This window comes from Rana temporaria, chromosome 8 (assembly GCF_905171775.1).
Source record: "Rana temporaria chromosome 8, aRanTem1.1, whole genome shotgun sequence".
NCBI lineage: Eukaryota > Metazoa > Chordata > Amphibia > Anura > Ranidae > Rana > Rana temporaria.
In genome coordinates, this window is record NC_053496.1 from 143696132 (window position 1) to 143719149 (window position 23018).

Sequence of the window (23018 nt, forward strand, 5' to 3'; positions counted from 1 at the left end):
TTCACAGTTTTATACCAGTGATTTCTCCATATTGAACCTGCTCTCAACATCCCATCTGTGTTCCATTTACCACAAGACTTCCCTATTCACATCACGCCAGAATTAGTTGGGGATTCCTAACAGAGTTTAAAGGGGTTGTAAAGGTTCATTTTTTATTTTCTAAATAGGTTACTTTAAGCTAGTGCATTGTTGGTTCACTTACCGGTACCTTTTTCCTTCAATTTCCCTTCTAAATTGTATTTGTCTTTGTTTTCTTTGTCTGAAAGGAAAGGGCAAGTGAACCAACAATGCACTAGCTTAAAGGAACCAATTTAGAAAATAAAAGACGAACCTTTACAACCCCTTTTAAGGACCACAGCTGTAGCAGTTCTGACACTGCATCTGATCGCCGCTAGTAACGGCACACTATGTGCGCCGTAGACATTGGTGTCTTTCTTTTGCAAATATCACCTAAACCGTGTAGGTTTAGGAGATATTTGTTGCACCTACAGGTAAGCCTTAATCTAGGCTTACCTGTAGGTTAAAGTGGTCTGCAAGAGTTTACAACCACTTTAAAGCCTCTCAAAAGCTGCGGGTGCTTCTAGTGAGCTTTGTCAGAGTTCTATGGAAGCTTTGAAGCACCACTAAAGCGACATGGGGTATAATTTTTGAAGCAAAGCAAATGTAAACATGACTGTAAGCTAACCATTTATCTAGTGACAGGAGCTTTGACTGGCGTTCAGAGAGCTTTAACAAAGCGTGTTCGGAGCCATGTTTTGAAGCAAGAGTAAACTAGCCCTGAAGCACCACTAAAGCGACACGAGGTATAATTTTTAAAGCAAAGCAAATGCAAGGTTTAAACAGGACTGTAAGCTAACCATTTAATTTAGTGAGAGGGGCTTTGACTGCCATTCAGAGCTTGGTTCCAGGCATACATTTTTTTTTATATATTTTTTTGCAATCTCAATTATGATCTCATTATTATCTCATTATTATGAATATTCATTAAAACATATTAATAAAGCACGATCGGTACATAAATAGTTGCAAAAACTTACCTTATATCATCTCGGATCTTGTGGCCATTTCCATCATAGCATAACAAGTTTGTTTTTAGGGTGGAACTCCGCTTTAACATAGCCTGTCCGAAGCCATGTTTTGAAGCAAGTGTAAACTAGCCCTAAAGGTGGCGCGTTGATTGTTTCCTTTTGCTTCTATGTTTTAGCTTGGATGGCCTCTTTTTATTGTCTCAGAGATTTGGAGCCTTTTTTTTTTTTTTTTCTATTACACCTTGAGTTGACGCACTGTTATGCTTAACATATTCCCACATGAGTAATTTTCCAGTGGACGGAGTGAAACGCGCCTGGACATAACCTTCCGGGGGTCCAGGCTGAGACTGCCATTCTGTCATGGTCTGGAGTCCGGCTCAGAGGCCAGTAGCTATAGTAGTGGAGCAGCACCCACTGACAAGTGGAACAGATATTTACGCCGATCACCCTGCCTGATGACACTGGTTCACCTGAGGTGTGGTGTCTAAATACTAACCAGTATTCACAGAGCTCCTGATGGTGGAGCTGCCCTTTTCTGCATGTTGGTACCAGGTCACTGTCCCCAGGATAGCTCCACCAGGAGGTGTGCAAGCCAGGGTCCAGTAGCAGATGGGGATCAAGCAGAAGTGTAGTCAAGAAACAAGGCAAATGTTGGTAACGAATATTTGTAGGTTGGGATTAAGCAGAAGTGTAGTCAAGGAACAAGCCAAATGCTGGTAGCTAATCATAGCGAAGATACGGTCGGCAGCAAGAGGGACCACAAGATATTGGCTGGTGAAGGCACAATGTTCTGGCAACCAGGAAGTTCAGAGACATAGCTTAAAGCGGAGTTCCGGACACAATTTCACTTTTTAAATATAAATACCCCTGTAATACACAAGCTTAATGTATTCTAGTAAACTTAGTCTGTAAACTAAGGTCAGTTTTGTTAGGTTGTTACAGCATTTAGACACTTTATAAAATAGAAATTGACTGGGGCCATCTTAAGTGTGGGCATCATGAAGCCAGACTGTATGACTTCCTGGATTTCAACCTTGCAGATCTCGCACATGCTCAGTGCTGCACAAGCAGTGTAATAGGTTTCAGATCAGGTTTCAGCACCTGTGCTGTCCAAGTCACATGATTCTTCGAGACTGCGGAGTGCACAGACTCCTGCAAAGTTACACCCACTACATTCCCAGGAGTCTGTGGTGTAGGTTAGGAAGCTTAAGCACCTAGGTGCAGGAAGAGGGAAGATTAACTATTCTGCCAAGCAACAACACTTTGAAGGCATCTAAAAATACAAATAAATTTCTTAAAGGACTAATGACATTTTTTTAAAAAACTACTGATGTAATGTTATATTTATGGGTGGAACTCCACTTTAAATCAGAAAGTTCATGGGAGGAGCAGAGTTCAAGGCAAATAAAATTCTAGCCTGGATCATTCAAGAAATTGTCCAAGAAGCTGCCCAGCATTGCAGGTGGCTCAGCAAGTAGAGTCATTGCCAGACACAGTAGAGGTCCCAGGTATAAGTCCAGGTCCTGACACATTCACTGTCTCACAGCAGGCTTTGAATTGATGTGCGGCTCTCGGGACACCTATCACTCTCTATTATTGCTTGGAGCATAGATGAGCTCCTTTCCAGGCCAGCACTCACAACGGTGGGCATAGGACTTCATTCCCATACAGCCTAAGCAGCTCACACATCTTGGTTCACACTGTTATGCTTAACTGACATTATTTATTTCACTCCATTTTCTTGTGGACCGAGCCTTAATGGATGTAAATAACAGTGAACGCATGTACCAATTTCCTCCTGCCATGCTTCCTTAGCCCAGCCTGCATCTACTAGCCAACCTGGTGATATGAGCAATATGATTGCTATTTATTTCTAGGGCTGTGTATGACGATACAGAATGTAGGTGGATGGGCATGTTTTCCCATGTCTGTGCCTCTGTTGAGTATGTACAAATGCCCTCTCCGTTGGGCAGCTGGTGACATTGAGGGCCAGAACCAGTGCACAAACGCCTCTTGTTCTGTGGGAGTATTACTCCAGGTTGTGGCCAGGTTGCTACCCATGCCACGCTCAGGCACCAGTTACAAGTCTCAGGGACTGCTGACTGAAGGGAGGAGTTTAAGCCCGAGTCCTTCTTCTATAAACCAGGTGTTACTGGCACAACATTTGCATCCTTGCAGGAGAAGCAGTGTCTCCCCACTCACAGGGTCCATTGCTTTCCCAGCATGATTGAGAGGCTCTGCACTGTATGGAGAGAGCCTTGAGGAGGTCTTTCTAACATTCACCAAACTGTGAACTTTATTAAAAGGGGTTGTAAAGGTTTGTTTTTTATTTTCTAAATGGGTTCTTTAAAGCTAGTGCATGGTTGGTTCACTTACCTTTTCCTTCGATTTCCCTTCTAAAATATTTTTTTTCTTTTTGTCTGTTTTCTCCTCAGTAAGCTTGCCCCCATCATCCGAGCCGTTCTGGCTGGGGGTTAGTCAGCCAGAACAGCTTACTGAGGAGGAACAGGAAGTGAGAAATTCAGACAAAGAAAACAAACAAACAAAAAAACATTTAGAAGGAAAAGGTAAGTGAAACAACAATGCACTGGCTTAAAGGATCCTATTTAGAAAATAAAAAGCTAACCTTTACAACCCCTTTAAGCTTGAGCTAGCATTTTGTTGTAGCCTAGAGATGATCTGCAGGAGTCTCTGGACTGGCTTATTTTTTTTTTAACACCGTAATCTGAAAGTCCTATAGCTGGCACAAAGTGCTTGCCTCAGGAACAATTTCTCTATCCCCCCAAACCCTGTGTAATGCACATTGGGTATAGAAAACACTTACCCCCTTTTAAGATAATCACACTTTGTTGCTCTGCAGCCTGAAATGAAGACGTAACTTTTTTTTGTTTTTTATCTAGCTGTATTTAGTGCAACTTATAACATCCACATGAAAGATATAACACCAACATGTCAGGAAAAAAACAGTTGGAAAAAAGATAACCCCCTCCTAAAAATGACTTGTAAACTCAATCAGGTGTAGCTTATCCAGAAAATAAAAATATATAAAATATTTTTGTGGGCGCTAGGTGTCCTCCCAAAATACTAATCTATAGTCCTACTTCCCGTGTGATAAATGACCTAATATAAAACTTACTAGGACTCCAACCTGTTAATGGTGTTCCAATATGTACATTTAAAGTGGAGTTCCACCCATAAATATAACATTACATCAGTAGTTTTAAAAAAAATGTCATTAATCCTTTACGAATTTTTTTTTTTTTTTTTTAGATGCCTTCAAAGTGTTGTTGCTAGGCAGAATAGTTAATCTTCCCACTTCCTGCACCTAGGTGCTTAAGCTTCCTAACCTACACCGCACAGACTCCTGGGAATGTAGTGGGTGTAACTTTCCAGGAGTCTGTGCACTCCCCAGTCTCAAAGAATCATGTGACTTGGACAGCACAGGTGCTGAAACCTGATCTGACACTCCTTGTGCAGCACTGAGCATGTGCAAGATCTGCAAGGCTGAAATCCAGGAAGTCATACAGTCTGGCTTCATGATGCCCACACTTAAGATGGCCCCAGTCAATTTCTATTTTATAAAGTGTCTAAATGCTGTAACAACCTAACAAAACTGACCTTAGTTTACAGACTAACTTTACTAGAATACATTAAGCTTGTGTATTACAGGGGTATTTATATTTAAAAAGTGAAATTGTGGCCGGAACTCCGCTTTAAATCATGATACTTTCTACTCTTATATTACAAACAAAATATATGTATAGTGAACCCAACAATAAATTAAAAGTCCATTTACCAGCTTATACAGTCCACTTTGTGCTCAGTGTTACAACACCATTGTGGTCCAATCATGTGCTGTCAACCTTTGTGTACCCTCACACCTTTCCACACACTGTCACTTAAAAGACATAAAGACCCCATTTTTGTGGAAAAGCTTGTACTCAGGTTTAATCCCCTTTGTTTGGGCTGTTATATCCCCACTCCTCTCCTCCTTGGCTCCATATCACTATATTGCTCTGAAAAAATAGATCGAACACACGCCATAGCGCAACCCCGTTTTAATACTCATTACTTGCAGGAGTAAAACATAAGAATAAAACTCACACTATCTTGTGCCTCAACCGGCACCCAGCGATCTGAGCGGTGGTTGTTATGGCCGATGGTCGCCTTCTTCCATGTGGATATCAGCGTGCACTTCAAACCGCACAAATTCCATCTTCAACTGTACTTTACTAAACCACGTATCCTCGCTTCTATGTTTTTCACTGTCAACTGGAAACTGATCTCCTTCTCAATAGCACATAAATGGGTAAGTTCGCAAAGCTTTACTGCATGCGATAAGGGTATTGTATTACTCATTTGCATACATTATCGCATGCAGTAAATAAAGTCCAATTCATAAAAATAAAAAAAAACATTATACAGTATTTATCAGAAAGAAAAATGTGCCGTAAATATCGCATAAACATCTCTTAAGTTCAATTCACAAACAAACCAGAGCGTAAAAAAGTATGCATTGTTTACCCGCAGGGTTTTGCTGGCAGTATCACATGTGGTTTTTGTCAAACAGCATGGGGATCCCCAAACATTTTTGACAAATAGCTGGTTGCTGCAGGGCGGGAAGCCAGCCTTTCCGCATTCTTAATCGCTAAATCAATGCAAACCCCCCCCCCTTCAAAATCCATACCAGATCCTTAACCTAGCATGCAGCTCGGCTGGGCCTCATCCCCGGATGTCCCTTAGACCCCCCCGCCCATGTGAATGAGTATCAGGTATATAGTACCTCTACCCATTCACCAAAAAAGTGTCACAAAGTAATACAAACACACATGCACACAAAATTAAAAATAAGTCCCCCCCCCCCCCCCCGTAAATCTTTAGTCCATCACGCCGCCCACCGGACCCAAAAAAACAAAACAAAGAAGCTCCTGCCGTCGATGAAGGCTGGCTGGTGCATGCTGGGTCAGTGACGATTCCAATAAACCCCCTGCCTGCAGACCACCAGCCAAGGTTGAGGCCCTTGCCCCCACCAATTTGTATAGGTGTGAACCCAGCCTCAAGGTTGTAATTAAAGCAAAAAGCGGTTAAACAAAATACTGACACAGGGGGGTGATCCTTTTTCCAACTCAGTGATTTTTTTATATCATTTACGTGGATGTTATAAGTTGCATTGAGTAAATACAGCTGGATAAAGCAATAATTGTGTCTGTCTTAGTTTCAGGCTGCAAAGCAACAAATTTTGATTTTTGTTTAAAAGGGGGGGGGGGTGATTCTTTTCTATACCTCCTGTATGCACAGTCCTGGGATAGAGGCTGGCATGTAGGTATTTCCCCCTTCTGTCTCACTAATCCTGCTAGAGGTAGCTGACCCTTGAGATTCTCCTGTGATGGGTACAAAGCAGTTCTCATTAGCACACACCCTGCATCATCTACCCTCAGCTGGTCAACTCCTTCCCATGTCATGACCTAAAGTCTGACCAGAAAGTAAGGCAGAATCGAGCAGTGTGTTTAAACAGCTATGAAGGGAGTGAGGTAATCCTGTGTAGAATTAATGGAAAGCTGTTATATTTTTGCAAAATAAGTACATTAATGCTATTGTATATATAGTATGCATTGCATACTAGCTCATTATGAAATACTTACCTTAAAACAAAGCTGTTGCAGTGGTCTCTGCCCACCGCTGTAACAGTCGACATCTTTCCCGGAGCTTCTTCCGGGTTCACAAGCTCAGGCTCTGTTATTGGCCGGAGCCGCGATGATGACGCTCTCGCACATTCAATGCGTTCACGGCACCAGCTCGGAAGGAACGGCACCCGTAGGCTGTTCCTTCAGAGTGCATGCGCCAGTGATGTCACTGACATCATGCACTGGACAGGTTTAGGAGATATAGGCTTACCTATAGGTAAAAGTCTGCAGAGGAAGTTTACTTCCTCTTTAACCACTTCCTTACTGGGCACTTAAACCCCTTCCTGACCAGAGGACTTTTTGCGATTCGGCACTGCGTCGCTTTAACTGACAATTGCGCGGTCGTGCGACGTGGCTCGAAAACAAAATTAACGTCCTTTTTTCCCCACAAATAGAGCTTTCTTTTGGTGGTATTTGATCACCTCTGCGGTTTTTATTTTTTGCGCTATAAACAAAAATAGAGCGACAATTTTGAAAAAAAAATATATATTTTTACTTGTTGCTATAATAAATAGCTAAATTTTTTTTTTTTACGTTTTTTTTTATCCTCAGTCTAGGCCGATACGTATTCTACATATTTTTAGTAAAAAAAAAAAAAAAAAATCGCAATAAGCGACTGGTTTGCGCAAAAGTTATAGCGCCTACAAAATAAGGGACAGAATTATTATTATTATTTTTTTTTTTTTACTAGAAATGGCGGCGATCTGCGATTTTTATTGGGACTGCGACGTTATGGCGGACACATCGGACACTTTTGACACGTTTTTGGCGCCATTCACATTTATACTGCAATCAGTGCTATAAATATGCACTAATTACTGTATAATTTTTTTTTTTACTAGAAATGGCGGCGATCTGCGATTTTTATTGGGACTGCGACGTTATGGCGGACACATCGGACACTTTTGACACATTTTTGGCGCCATTCACATTTATACTGCAATCAGTGCTATAAATATGCACTAATTACTGTATAAATGTGACTGGCAGGGAAGGGGTTAACACTAGGGGGTGAGGAAGGGGTTAAATGTGTATCCTAATTAGTGTTCTAACTGTGGGGGAGGGGGGGTGACTGGGGGGGTGACCGATCTGTGTCCCTATGTACAAGAGACACAGATCCGTCTCCTCTCTCCCCTGACAGCACCGCTGTCTGCGAGAGCCGGGAATGAGAGATGATCTCATATGTAAACATATGAGATCATCTCTCATTGGCCGCACAGATCGCCTAGGAAACGGCCGCTCCGATTGGCCGTTCACGGCGATCTGTGACTGGCTGTGTCCAAGGGACACGGCCAGCACAGCAGTTCCCCGCTGCGCGCTCGGGAGCGCGCGCGGGGAATGCGAAAAGGGGCGGCCGTAAAAACACGGCCTCCCAGAGAAGTAGAGCCACCCGGCGGCCGTATATAGTCGTACGGCCGTCGGGAAGTGGTTAAGGTCTGCTAGATCAAAATGTTGTTGCTCCAGTTTGTGTGGAATAAATGTTTAAGGGTTTTACTCTAACATGCTTTCTGCTTCCAATCCCAAAGTGAGCACTGCTCCATCTTGGATCTCAAATCTTTAAATGTATTAATTTGAGAAATTCCACATGGCATTTACCAAATCTTTCATAGCCTTATCTCATCAGAGAACCTGTGGACATTATGGATGCATGCCTGCCTGTCCCCAGAAATTTTTCCAGAAAATCAAGTATTTCTCACAGAAAAGTATTGCAGTAACACATGTTTTGCTATACACATGTTTATTCCCTTTGTGTGTATTGGAACAAAACAAAAAAAAAAGATGGGGGGCAAGCAAATTGGACATAATGTCACACAAAACTCCAAAAATGGGCTGGTCAAAGTTCTTGGCACCCTTTTAAAATTGTCGATAAATAAGATTGTTTCAAGCATGTGATGCTCCTTTAAACTCACCTGGGGCAAGTAACAGGTGTGGGCAATATAAAAATCACACCTGAAAACATAAAAAGGAGAGAAGTTCACATAGTCTTTGCATTGGGTGTCTGTGTGTGCCACACTAAGAATGGACAACAGAAAGAGGAGAAGAGAACTGTCTGAGGACCTGAGAACCAAAATTGTGGAAAAATATCAACAATCTCAAGGTTACAAGTCCATCTCCAGAGATCTAGATTTGCCTTTGTCCACAGTGTGCAACATTATCAAGAAGTTTGCAACCCATGGCACTGTAGCTAATCTCTCTGGGAGTGGACGGAAGAGAAAAATTGATGAAAGGTTGTAACGCAGGATAGTCCGAATGGTGGATAAGCAGCCCCAAACAAGTTCCAAAGAAATTCAAGCTGTCCTGCAGGCTCAGGGAGCATCAGTGTCAGCGCCAACTATCCGTTGACACTTAAATGAAATTAAATGCTATGGCAGGAGACCCAGGAGGACCCCCCTGCTGACACAGAGACATAAAAAAGCAAGACTACAGGTTGCCAAAATGTACTTGAGTAAGCCAAAATCCTTCTGGGAGAACGTCTTGTGGACAGATGAGACCAAGATAGAGCTTTTTGGTAAAGCACATGATTCTACTGTTTACCAAAAACGGAATGAGGCCTACAAAGAAAAGAACACAGTACCTACAGTGAAATATGGTGGAGGTTCAATTATGTTTTGGGGTTGTTTTGCTGCCTCTGGCATTGGGTGCCTTGAATGTGTGCAAGGCATCATGAAATCTGAGGATTACCAAAGGATTTTGGGTCGCACTGTAGAGCCCAGTGTCAGAAAGCTGGGTTTGTATCCGAGATCTTGGGTCTTCCAGCAGGACAATGACCCCAAACATACGTCAAAAAGCACCCAGAAATTGATGGCAACAAAGCGCTGGAGAGTTCCAAAGTGGCCAGCAATGAATCCAGATCTAAATCCTATTGAACACCTGTGGAGAGATTTTAAAATTGCTGTTGGGAAAAGGTGCCCTTCCAATAAGAGAGACCTGGACCAGTTTGCAAAGGAAGAGTGGTCCAAAATTCTGGGTGAGAGGTGTAAGAAGCTTATTGATGGTTATAGGAAGCGACTGATGTCAGTTAATTTTTTCCAAAGGATGTGCAACCAAATATTAAGTTAAGGGAGCCAAGAATTTTGACCGGACCATTTTTGGAGTTTTTGTGTGACATTATGTCCAATTTGCTTTTTTTTCTCCTTTTGTTTGTTTTGTTCCAATACACACAAAGGAAATAAACATGTGTATAGCAAAACATGTGTTACTGCAATACTTTTCTGTGAGAAATACATGATTTTCTGGGGAAAAAAATGGGGTGCCAACAATTTCGGCCATGACTGTATATGATTCAGTCACAATATGGAAATATTTAATGAATTGTGTGAATTGTGGAAGTTTTCATGAATGAATGAGTTCTTTAACCACTTACTGAATGTACAGCTTCCATGTATGTATTTTAACATTTAAATGTTTGCTTGGGATTTAAGTTGCCAGGGCATACCCAGTACATCCTACAATGTCCCCTTGGTGTATTCCTTCTCACAAGGATCTATTGTTGGATGGCTCAGGTCACTGTTTATTGTTGGATGGCTCAGGTCACTGTCTCTATTGTAGGATGGTTCAGTCTTTGCACTGCTGTCAACAGTATTTTCTTCAATTTCAGCCAGCTTTCAATCACACCAAAAATTTAAAAGGATCAAGGCAACCTCTCAGCAACAGCTTTGATTGTCTCATGGATTCTAATACAACTTGATTGTAGGTTGCTTTGACCAGTGTTTTCTGGTTTCTAGACAAGTGTACCTGCAAAGTAAGAGGTAATATTTGCATTTCCCCCTAAACAAACCTCTAGACTACTGCTCCCTTTCAGTTCAAATCTTCTTCTGATGTCCACAAGGGAACCGACACTTCCAGAAATGTCAATCTCCTGGGTCCCCCACAGCTCTCACTGGTTTCTCATTCGGTTTTCCACTTCACAGCTGGGTACACACTCACTACACCAGCGGGCAGGACAAAAAAAGCTTAATCCCACACAAGCAAGGTGGATGCAGAAATCCCCCCCCCCCTCCACTTATGCTACTGTATCCTAACTTCGGGGACCCCTCCTGCCAGAATACACTGATCAGCGCTGCAGTAGCCATTCTAATGATCAGTATCTGTCGAACAGGGAGGGCCACACACAACAAAATTCAGCCAGGTCCTACTGAGCCAGCCCAGTGTTTGATCCCTGTGTACCCAGCTTAAAGTGGAACTTCATATAGAAAATTAAAGGAGTTGTAAAGGAAAACATTTTTTTTGCCTAAAATTAATGTCTGCAAGGTAGACAGACAGAATAGTGTAATGATTCTGTTAAAAAACGAGTAAATTGTTCCCCAAATTGGATAACATTTGTAACCTTTGTTCGATATGCTGGGTTTTCCACTAGTTCTGTTTTCTTATATGAGCTAACCCTAATTTTGTATCTGCATTGTTTTTATGGATTTGTACCACCATCTATTTTTTCAATAAAAATTTGTAAACAAAAAAAACGAGTAAATACCTATATCTAAATAACATGTAGAGAGCGTCCTGCCGCACAGATGTAGTTCCCAGGAGGGGGTGAGCACGTTACTGACCACCGCAGTAAAGCCTCCCTTCACGGTGGTCAGTAAAATCAGACAAGCAGGAAGTGAACAGAACAGAGAAGAAATAGAGCAACTTCTGAGCAAAAACTAACAATGAGGAAGTGAAAAGAGGAATGTCTGCAGGTAAAGGATGCTTATTATGAAAAAAAAAAATTCCTTTACAACCCCTTTAAGTTCTACTAGATCACTTCGTGCTGACCCCTTTTTACAGGTATAGTTATGTAAAACATTACAAATAAGTTCAGTAGTTACGGCCCAAGCGTAACTGTACCAGTGACGAGGACTTCAAAATCCAGGCTTCCCTGCTGCAAAAGCAGTTTCTGGACCAGGGTTACAGCAAAAGGTTCCTTAAAAAAGCCTACAAAAGTGCCAATGATAGCCCTCGTGATCTTCTTATTTTTCAAAATGAACAGGGGTCTACTAGCCAACCCCCAGGGATTCGTCCCATTACTAAATTTAACAACCAGTTTCGAATTATACAGAATTTTGGGCAATCTTGGGCATTTCTTAAGGGGTGACCCTATTCTAAAATTATTTGTGGAGCCTGAACCGCATGTAATCTATAAATGCACTGAGAGATACTATAGTCTCCAGTCATTTCATGCCCCAGGAATCTATGGATCCCTGTGGTACCCTACCACGGGGCACCTTCCAATGTGGCAACTGCGATTTCTGCCAATATATTCAGATTGGAAACAGTGTAGCTTTGCCCACAAGAGAAAATGTAATCATGCAACACTTTGTAAATTGTGATACAGCAGGCATTGTATACCTCCTCACATGTGGCTGTCGTAGATTCTATGTGGGTAAAACTAAAATAAACTTTTGGAGACGCAGAACATGCAGTAGACATACAGATAGGTGTCACGGAGAAACCTATACGCAAACACTTTGCAGATTTCCATGACTACAGTACGGATTCCCTAAGATTAAAGGTATTGGCCCGGATACATCCCCCAATTCGTGGAGGGAATTTCGATCAGAAAATCCTCCAGGTTGAGGTTAAGTGGATTTTCAGGCTTAAGGCAACCCAACCACTGGGGCTTAACGATGGCATCAGTTATGCCCCTTTTCTTTAAAAGGTTATCTAGATTATAAACATCCTTTCCTTTTTGGTTGGTGTCCCTTCTTTATTTTATATCTACACCATTGATGCTAGCACATATGTCAAGTTACTACAAGCTGGCATCTATCAAGTTATGTCAAGTTACTACAGACTGGCATCTATCTTTAGAACATGCATAGTACATGATACATATAAACAAATGTGCCTTCTATAATCTGCGAACATGTGTGTGTATTTTATGGGATCTATGTAAATGTCCAGCAGTGTTTCTAGTCTGCGGAAAACTAACAAAGTCTATTATGTAAAATGATATTTTATGTTTATCATGTATTTTACTTCTCCCCCCTTTTTTTATACGTTTTATTCATTTGTTTTCATTTGTTGTTTACAGGACTTCATAACTTTGCCATTAGAGCTGTTTCTGCCAATGATGTCTGAGGTGGTAGGACCTTTGGCTTTGCCTGCGTCTGTTCACTGCCCGGGACCTGGTTTGGGCGGTTCTATCATCTCTGTCCCGTTAACCTTATGGATACCAGGATCACCCTGGAGGCATTCCCCACTGGTCTTTCCATCTGGGGACATCACATGCTGACGGCTTTCACAAGCCGGTCGGCCTGTGACTCCTCCCCTCCATACCAGCTTTGGAACGCAGCGTTCCGACGCTGCTATTACCAGCACTGTCGGTTCGTCAGGCCGCTATAGGTCGAGCACATTCTTAACATCTTCAGCCCCTTCCTCTTGTGTCTGGCGATGAATCCTGGCCAGCCACAGTGGAGGGCCTGTCTCTGTTTGCTCCCATTGGAGACCTGCGAAGATCAGTGAACAGATGGGCTTGCTCCGATCCCTCCAGATCCCTGAAATACACTCAGGTGTTTTTCCATGATCTGGGCGACTGGCGCAATCCTTCTGGCATTTTAGCTGCCTATATAACCTATCACCTGTATCAATCACTTGATTCAGTGTATATACATTTGGTAAGTGACTATATTCACATAACCACATTTATATAATATATATATATTTTTTCCCCCTTGGCACTCTAACACTCTGCCTAAGTTTTTCTGTCCTCTTTTCTCTGTTTCCCTTCCCGCTCTCCTCCTTCCCTTCCCCCCTCTTTGTATTTCTCTTAATCTCTTCCTTCTTTTCCCCTATTTTCCTCTCTTTTCCCCCTTCCCTTCTTTTCTTCCTTTTTCTTTACTTTCCCTTTCTCCCCCCCCCCTTTTTTTCCTCTCTCATCCCCCTTTTTTTACACACATTCACCTTCAAATGATCAACTCACTAGATCTTCTTGTTCACATATATAGGGACCCACCTGTCCCTTCCGTGGGGTGTAATAATCTATGTTGAGGATCAAAAGTGTATATCCAATGATTATGTAAACCTATATTTTTTACTTTTTCTCCTCTTCTTGTTTGTCTTTTTATTCAGTTTCTGTATTGAATTATAATAAATATGCTATTTATGTATTTCTTTCTATCAATACCCTCTGTTTTTAGAGTTCATATGATATATCAATACCCTCTGTTTTTAGAGTTCATATGATATTTCATTGTGCCACTTTCAAAGGCCCTGACGAAGCGGAAATCCACGAAACACGTAGGCTCCACTATCTTCTCTGATTAGGAATTGCACACCCTGAATTTGAAACTTCTAAACTGTAACGTGGTTTTATTTCATGCTTTGATTTTGTGGTATTACTGCCCTTTGGCAGAAAAATAAAAGTTGTTTATTTTTCTATAATTCTACTATTTCTATATTTATTTACTCCTCCAAGGCACATACAAAGCCCCACCCCATTCAACCTTTTCTTGAAACATAGTTGCACATTACAAATAAGTGGCTATACTCTTTAAAATCCAGTAATACACACTGTCTCGTCCTGCTCTGCACATACCCAGTTGCTATAATTTTTTGGGCAATGTGCCAAATATCTTAGCTACTAGAGGCTGATCTGCTGATAGCTTAAATATTTACTGCTCAGGGGCTCTGGGCTTCAGCAATATGGAAGCCTCCAGCAAGAAGTAACCGTAGCAATGCTGGAGGCAATTTTTTGCTCTCACTAATTTTGGTAGCATAAATATTAATGTGAAATGGATTTTTTTAGCAAGATTTTTTAGCAAATATTTATTAGCAAGAATTCCTTGTTAAAGAACATTATTTTTTTTATCTCGTTATGAGTAAAGTTCCATTTAACCTGTAAGTGGAAATCATGATAAAGTTGATAAGCCCTGTATCTTTAAAACCAAAATCCCTTTAAAAACTGATAGTTGTTTTAGAACTGGGTTCGCTAGTAAACCCCAGTTTATAAAGCAAATTGATTTTCTCATCTCTAAGAAAGGCCTTATAAGATGGGCAATTCTATTACAGCAACATTGCACTTGTGTCACATTCATCGATATTCAATTTTCATTATTACTAGTGGAAGTCACTGTCTGAAATGCTAATAAAATGTATACTCTTGTGCGGGATCAGCAAAAAAGAGACTTGTTAGAATAACATAAGTTTAGAATCGCCCTTCTGACATAAAGCCTAAAGCAGTATTGGTGGTGGGCACTAATAAAGCCAGACTGGTTGACAATGGGATGCCATTTCATCATTGACTAGGAGTATGCTGTGTTTTGAGATTTGTGATTACATACACGGTGTAATAATTAGATATTGAATTGGAATAGTAAGTGGACTCAAATACCCATTTTGAGATAATCTTACAATGGCATAGTGCATAACATTAAGAGCGGTGTCTAAATTTACACTGATCAACCATAACATTAGGATCACTGACAGCTAAAGTAAATAGCATTATTTATCTTGTTATAATGGCATCCGAAAGTGCGTGGGATATATTAGGCAGCAAGTTGATATGTTGTCTCTGAAGATGATGTGTTGAAAGCAGAAAAATGGGCAAGCGTAAGGATTTGAGTGACCTACAATGACCACAGAGCAATGGATGAATGTGGTCTGGTCTCATAATTCACATTTTCTTTTACATCATATGGATGACCAGGTGCATGTTTGGGAAGATGGCAAGCCAGCAGAGGCAGTATGACGCAATGGACAAGGTTCTGCTGGGAAACCTTGGGTCTTGCCATTTATGAAGGATGTTACTTTGATATGTTCCACCTACCTAAATATTGTTGATAACCAAGTACACCCCTACATGCAAATGGTATTCTCTGATGGCAGTGATCTCTTTCAGCAGGATAATGTACCCTGCTACACTGCAAAAATGGTTCAAGAATGGTTTAAGGAACACAACAACAGGTTGGAGGTGTTGATTTGGGCTCTGAATTATCCAGATCTCAATACAATCCAGCATCTGTAGGATGTGCTGGAAATACAAGTCTGATCCATGGGGGCTCCATCTCGCAATCTACAGGACTTAAAGGATCTGCAAAACAACAAGAAGTGGGTGCACCAACCTAGTGCAAGTGTAATACTCACAAATGCATAGTATCTATACGCATATCATAGCATATCTTTGGCTCTAATGAAGAGGGTTCTCCCTTGAAATGAGTCAGCCATTACGGATGCTGTCTGGTCTTCCCTTACTACTGGTTGATTACAACAGACCTGGAGGCGATTGTTCTCACTTCCTATGATATGTGCGTATACATGCTATGCATTTGTGCATATAACACTTGCTTTTATTCTTAAATAAATATGTATTTTGGTATTGCGCTAGGTCGGTGCGCCCTTCTCCTGTTGTTGTTTTGCAGTATACAAGGATACCCATTGTTCTGAGGGAGCAGAAAGGCCTCTGACTCTGATGAAGAATTCACACACTATATATCTCTAAGCATACCACTCGAGCGCAGGAGTGCAGCTTTTGGATCTGCTACTGATTAGGGATGAGCTTCGTATGTTCGATCGTTTGTCGAATTCCGAACGTTTTGTGCCATTCGCGCCAAAATCGAGTTGCGTTTCACGGCCCATAATTCACTGCGGCATCGCAGTGCATTGCTGGCTGATGATTGGCCAAGCATGCACTATGACCCGCATGCTTGGCCAATCACAGCTTGCAATAAACGGAGAGCCATAATTGGCCTAAGCCAGGGTGGCTTTGGCCAATTATGGCTCAGGAGGTTTAGTACACACCCCATACTATAAACGGCTGCCTGCAGGTCGGCCTTGTGTAGTGTGTTGTGGTGGTTAAAAGAGAGAAGACAGAGAGATAGAGAGAGAGAGAGTGTCATTTTTAGTAGGTAGATAGAGCAGGCAGGCAGGCTAGTCAGTTAAGGTTACAGTGTGTAGAGCAGACCTGGGCAAACTACGGCCTGCGGGCCGTATACGGCCCGGCGGACCTTTTAATCCGGCCCCCGGGCAGTGTTGCCAATAGGGTTGTCCCGATACCAGTATCGGTATCGGGACCGATACCGAGTATTAGCGGGAGTACTCGTACTCCCGCTAATACCCCCGATACTAAAATAGAATACTTCCCCCCCCGCCGCCGCTGCCACGTTAACCACCGCGGCGGGGAACATTACAGACAGCGTTCGTTTGAACAGCTGTTTTCCCCGCAGCGCATAGACACTCCCCCTTGGACGGATCTGTCCAATCGCGAGCAAGGGGGAGTCACATAGACACTCCCCCTTGCTCGCGATTGGACAGATCCGTCCAAGGGGGAGTGTCTATGCGCAGCGGGGAAAACAGCTGTTCAAACGAACGCTGTCTGTAATGTTCCCCGCCACGGTGATAACAGTAGGTACGGGGGACAATGGCTGCTGTACGGGGGACAATGGCTGCTGTACGGGGGACAATGGCTGCTGTATGGGGGACAATGGCTGCTGTACGGGGGACAATGGCTGCTGTACGGGGGACATGGCTGATGTACTGGGGACATGGCTGATGTACTGGGGACATGGCTGCTGTACTGGGGACATGGCTGCTATACTGGGGACATGGCTGCTATACGGGGGACATGGCTGCTATACGGGGGACATGGCTGCTATACAGGGGACATGGCTGCTATACGGGGGACATGGCTGTTATACGGGGGACATGGCTGCATTTGGGGACACATTTAAAAAAAAGTATCGGTATTCGGTATCTGCGAGTACATAAAAAAAAAGTATCGGTACTTGTACTCAGTCCTAAAAAAGTGGTATCGGGACAACCCTAGTTGCCAACCGTCCGTAGAATTACGGACAGTACGTAAATAAAAGGCACTTTCTTTATCGTACATCACGGGACACAGAGCAGCATAGCCATTACATATGGGTTATATAGTGTACCTTCAGGTGATGGACACTGGCACTCTCCGACAGGAAGTTCCCTCCCTATATAACCCCCACCCACAGTGGGAGTACCTCAGTTTTTTCGCCAGTGTCTTAGGTGTTGGTGCACGTTGAAGGTTGTGCCTGCAGTTTGTCCTTGGGACCAGGGCCAGCCGACCGGATCCGTCCAAGGTGCTTCATAGCCAAAGTGGACGGTACCCGGGCCCCAATTCGTGGATGGGGTTTTGCCTATAATGCCTCTCCTTGGAGGGCTGGACTCTGGGTTCCAGGACTGGGTTTTTAACCTATGAATACCTGCTGCCAGTAGTGCTGTATAGGTCCAGGTGTGTGGTGTTCCTGACTTGGACCCCGGTCCCTGAAGGTCTATGACCATACCCACGGTGAAGGGGGAAGATTGGGCCTCTTGCATGAGCAATACCCTGCGGCGTGGAAAGGTAAGCGGGGGGCCTACGGAACTTGGTTTGTCAGTGGGCTCCCCACAGGGGACTCTGGGGAAAAGCCTTTTTTATGCCTCTGTGCATGGGCTAAAAGAGAAACCACAAGGTCTGCATGACTGGATGGCTCAAACACCCAGGTATACTGTTCCTCTGGCTGGGCTAATAGACTGCTGCTGCTGCTACAAGGTGTTTTGCTCCATGAAATGTAAAAGGGAGCATGTCCGGTTTAATTTACTTACTTCCTGATGTCTGTGTATCTCCAGCAGCTCCCGGGCTCCTCTCCCCACATGGATTCTGCTTCCTGCTTCCTGAAAGCGGCGTCGGGAGCGCGCGCGCGCGCATGCGCGCGCACTGTTATAGGCGCCGACGCTGCGTGGAGGGGCGGGGGACGCCCAGGGAGTTCCCTCCCCTCTGTACATCAGAGGGAAAAACTCTATTTAGCCTGTCAGTTTGCTGAAGGCTGTGAAGGGACACGGAGCAGCGATGCTGAGCTGAGCAGGATAGGTTTGCCTATGTTATGCTGACACAGTGACACCTAGTGGCCGTTTTTTTGTACACACCTTGCTAAGGAGCTGTTTAAGCTCATATTTTCTCTAAAAAGCCGGTGTACTAAGTAACAGTCAGAGTACTTAGTATTTGGTACTCTCTTAGCCCAGCATTAAGGGAAGCAATATTAGGATATGATTAAGCCCTTGGGGCTCAATATTGCTATCTCTTGTTAGGTTTTGGGAAGTTTAGTTTCTGTCTAACATTACCCTAACCTAAATTTTTTTCCTCATTTATTTAAATGTGTGTTTTCTCCAGCTATTACAGTTAGTTGTATATTAGCGGAGTATCTCAGATTTGTTATTATGGCTCCTAAGGGTGCAGGGAACGCTAAAAATGCTAAAGGTGTTAAGAAGCCGAAGGGTTCCCCATCGGGCTCAGAGGATATTTCCCAGAATCCACCTGCCCCTACCTCCCCGGAGGATCCGGAGGTTGCTGCCCTGGGTGAGCCATCGGGGTTGCTAGGTGCTATGGCGGGCCCTATTCAACCAACTCCTTCCTATGTCACGGAAGAGATGTTAGCCTCCACCTTGGGTGGATTTGAAAAGAGGATGGCCACTCTTATTACGGCCTCTTTATCCGGGAAGAAGCGGGCTAGGCCCCGTCTCCCAGGTTTGAATCTCCTGAGGAAGATGTCCTTTCCACTGAGGAATTGGAAGATACAGGAGACCAGGCTGAGGATCATCTGGACCATTTGGGTTCTGAAGATTCTACTATAGAAGAACCTTTTTCAGCTTCTCACGCAGAAAAATTGTGGGTTCAGTCCTTAACGGATATGGTGCGGTCAGCTTTTAAAATGCCTTTGCCTCAGCCTCTGGCCTCCGCTGTGTCCTCATTGGGCTCCCTAAAAGCGCCCCAAGCCAACCTGGTGTTCCCGGTCCATCCTTTGTTAAAGGACCTGATATTTCAGGACTGGGTTAAGCCAGACAGGATTTTTCTGCCTCCTAAAAGGTTTGCAGTTATGTACCCTTTAGAGGAGGAGTTTTCAAAAAAAAATGGGCTGTCCCCACGGTTGACGCAGCCATATCATGTGTCAATAAAGCTTTAACATGTCCAGTGGACAATATTCACATGTTCAAAGATCCTGTGGATAAAAGGCTTGAGACCTTACTAAAGGCATCCTTTTCCACAGCGGGGGCAGTGGTCCAGCCAGCTGTAGCTGCCATTGGCGTCTGCCAGGCTTTAAAAGACCAGGCCAAGCAGGCCCTAAAGGACCTCCCGGCTCAACAGGCTCAGGACTTAGCCGATCTACCTAGAGCCTTATGTTTCGCGGTAGACGCTATCAAGGATTCAATCCAACAGGCGTCCCGCCTATCCCTGTATTTGGTCCACATGAGAAGATTACTTTGGTTAAAGAACTGGTCTGCAGAAACCCCCTGCAAAAAACTCCTTACAGGATTCTCCTTTCAAGGAGAGAGATTGTTTGGAGAAGATCTTGACAAATATATTCAAAAGATCTCTAGTGGTAAGAGCACCCTTTTACCGGTTAAGAAAAGGTTCCGAGGTCCCTCTTTTAAGCGCCCAACCTCTCCAGTTCCAGGGCCCTCATTCTCTAGGCAGTATCGACGGCCTCCTGGACGCGCAGCTGCAAACAGGCCCCAGGGGCAAGCTGCAGGGAACAAGAGACCGTGGAACCGTAAGCCGGTTAAAGCTGCCCCTAAGGCAGCCTTGTGAAGGGGCGCCCCCACTCTCTCGAGTGGGGGGAAGACTCCGGTTGTTCTCGGAGTTGTGGGGGGCCCAAGTTACCGACCAATGGGTTCTGTCCTCAGTAACTCAGGGGTACAAGCTGGAGTTTCGGGAGTTCCCCCCTCCTCACTTTCAAATGTCAAGACTTCCAGGCGACCCTCAGAGACAGGCATCGCTTCTGTCCGCCCTAGAGCGACTCCTATCTCAAGGAGTGATTATGGAAGTACCAGCAGGGGAGCAAGGACAAGGGTTTTACTCAAACCTCTTCGTTGTCCCGAAGCCAAACGGCGACGTCAGGCCTATTCTGGACCTAAAGTTATTAAACCGCTTTTTAAGAGTCCGGTCTTTTCGAATGGAGTCCATTCGTTCGGTGGTGGCCGCCCTCCAAGGAAAGGAGTTCTTGGCCTCCATCGATATAAAGGACGCATACCTGCACGTTCCGATTTTCCCAGGCCATTACAGGTATCTGCGTTTTGCCCTAAACTATCGGCATTATCAGTTCGTGGCTCTTCCGTTCGGACTAGCCACGGCCCCTCGGGTTTTTACGAAGATCCTGGCCCCCGTATTAGCCATCCTAAGGGAACAGGGCATTCTGATCATGGCCTACCTAGACGATCTTCTGGTAGTCGACCACTCAGCGGCCGGTCTAAATCGGGCAGTGTTGCTAGCAGTAAACTGCCTAGAGTCCCTGGGTTGGGTTCTAAACCGGGACAAATCGGCTTTACAGCCCACAAGAAGGTTGGAGTATCTAGGTCTGATTTTAGATACAAGACAACAACGGATCTTCCTGCCCCAGTCCAGAGTGGACTCGATAAGGGAGTTAATCCACATAGTCCTAAGCAGCACAAGGCCATCTATACGCCTCTGCATGCGCCTGTTGGGAAAGCTAGTGGCCACCTTCGAGGCAGTGCCCTATGCCCAGATCCATTCTCGGAGACTACAGAGAGCAATTCTCGCGGCCTGGGACAAAAGACTCCAGGCCTTGGATCTTCCCATTTCCCTTCCCTATGCGGTAAGGCAGAGCCTGTGTTGGTGGCTAGTCACAAAAAAAATCTTCTGAAAGGAAGATCGTTCAATCCCCCCTCATGGAGGATAGTAACCACGGACGCCAGCCTATCAGGTTGGGGTGCAGTCCTAGACGATTTAACCCTACAGGGGAAATGGTCAAGGGCAGAATCAGCCCTACCCATAAATGTCTTAGAGATCCGAGCAGCTCGGTTGGCTCTTTTGGGCTGGACGGAGGTTCTGCAGGGCTCCCCAGTAAGGGTACAATCCGACAATGCCACTGCCGTAGCTTATATAAACCACCAGGGTGGCACCAGGAGTCAGGCAGCCCAAAGGGAGGTAGATCGGATCTTTTCATGGGCAGAAGCCCATGTCCCCTGCATCTCAGCTATCTTTATCCCCGGGGTGGACAATTGGCAAGCGGACTTCCTCAGCCGCCAACAGATGTCCCCAGGGGAGTGGTCCCTCCATCCCGAAGTGTTCCAGGTCATTTGCCGGAAGTGGGGTACTCCGGAGGTGGACATTATGGCGTCCAGATTCAATGCCAAAGTAGCAAACTTTGTCTCTCGAACGAGGGATCCATTGGCCTGCGGGACAGATGCCTTGGTGTGTCCTTGGCATCAGTTTGCGCTAATCTATGCCTTCCCTCCAATACGGATGCTGCCCCGTCTTCTTCACAGAATTCAAAGGGAACGCAAGCCAGCGATTCTAGTGGCCCCAGCGTGGCCCCGAAGACCTTGGTACTCCTTGATAAAAAGGATGACCGTAGAGGAGCCTTGGGTCCTCCCTCTACGTCCGGACCTCCTCTCACAAGGGCCATTCTACCACCCTGCCTTACAGGCCCTAAATTTAACGGCCTGGCGGCTGAGTCCCTGATTCTCAGAAACAGAGGCCTTTCAGGGCAGGTCGTTTCTACCCTTATAAACGCAAGAAAACCAGTTTCCAGGTTAATATACTATAGGGTGTGGAAGGCCTATATTACCTGGTGTGAAACCAGAAAATGGGATCCCCGCAAATATACTATTGGGAGAATCCTGGAGTTTTTACAGTTGGGAGTGGAAAAAGGTTTGGCGGTCGGCACAATCAAGGGGCAGGTGTCTGCCTTGTCGGTCTTCTTCCAGAGATCGTTGGCTGCCCATTCCTTAATGAAATCCTTTTTACAAGGTGTTATTCGGGTGAATCCCCCGATTAAAGCTCCCCTGTATCCTTGGGATCTAAATTTGGTTCTGTCGGCCTTGCAAAGGCAGCCCTTTGAGCCCTTGTCCGTGATTCCTTTGGTCCTTTTGACTAGGAAACTAGTGTTTCTGGTGGCCATGGCATCCGCCAGAAGGGTGTCGGAGTTGGCAGCCTTGTCATGTAAGGCACCTTATTTATTATTGCATAAGGACAGGGTCGTTTTGCGGCCGCTTCCGTCCTTCCTGCCTAAGGTGGTATCAAATTTTCACCTTAATCAAGATGTGATTCTTCCATCATTTTTTCCAAAGCCTTCTTCTAAGGAAGAGAGGTTACTACATTCCTTGGATGTAGTTAGAGCTGTAAAGATTTACTTGGAAGCTACAGCCCAGATTCGTAAGACGGACGTCTTATTCATTCTGCCGGAAGGGCCCAAGAAGGGCCAGGCAGCGTCTAAGGCCACTATTGCTATGTGGATTAGACAGACGATTATTCAGGCCTATGGCCTGAAGGGGAAGAGTCCACCCTTATCGGTTAAGGCTCATTCCACTAGAGCTATAAGTGCCTCTTGAGCAGCGTATCACCAGGTCCCTATGGCTCAGG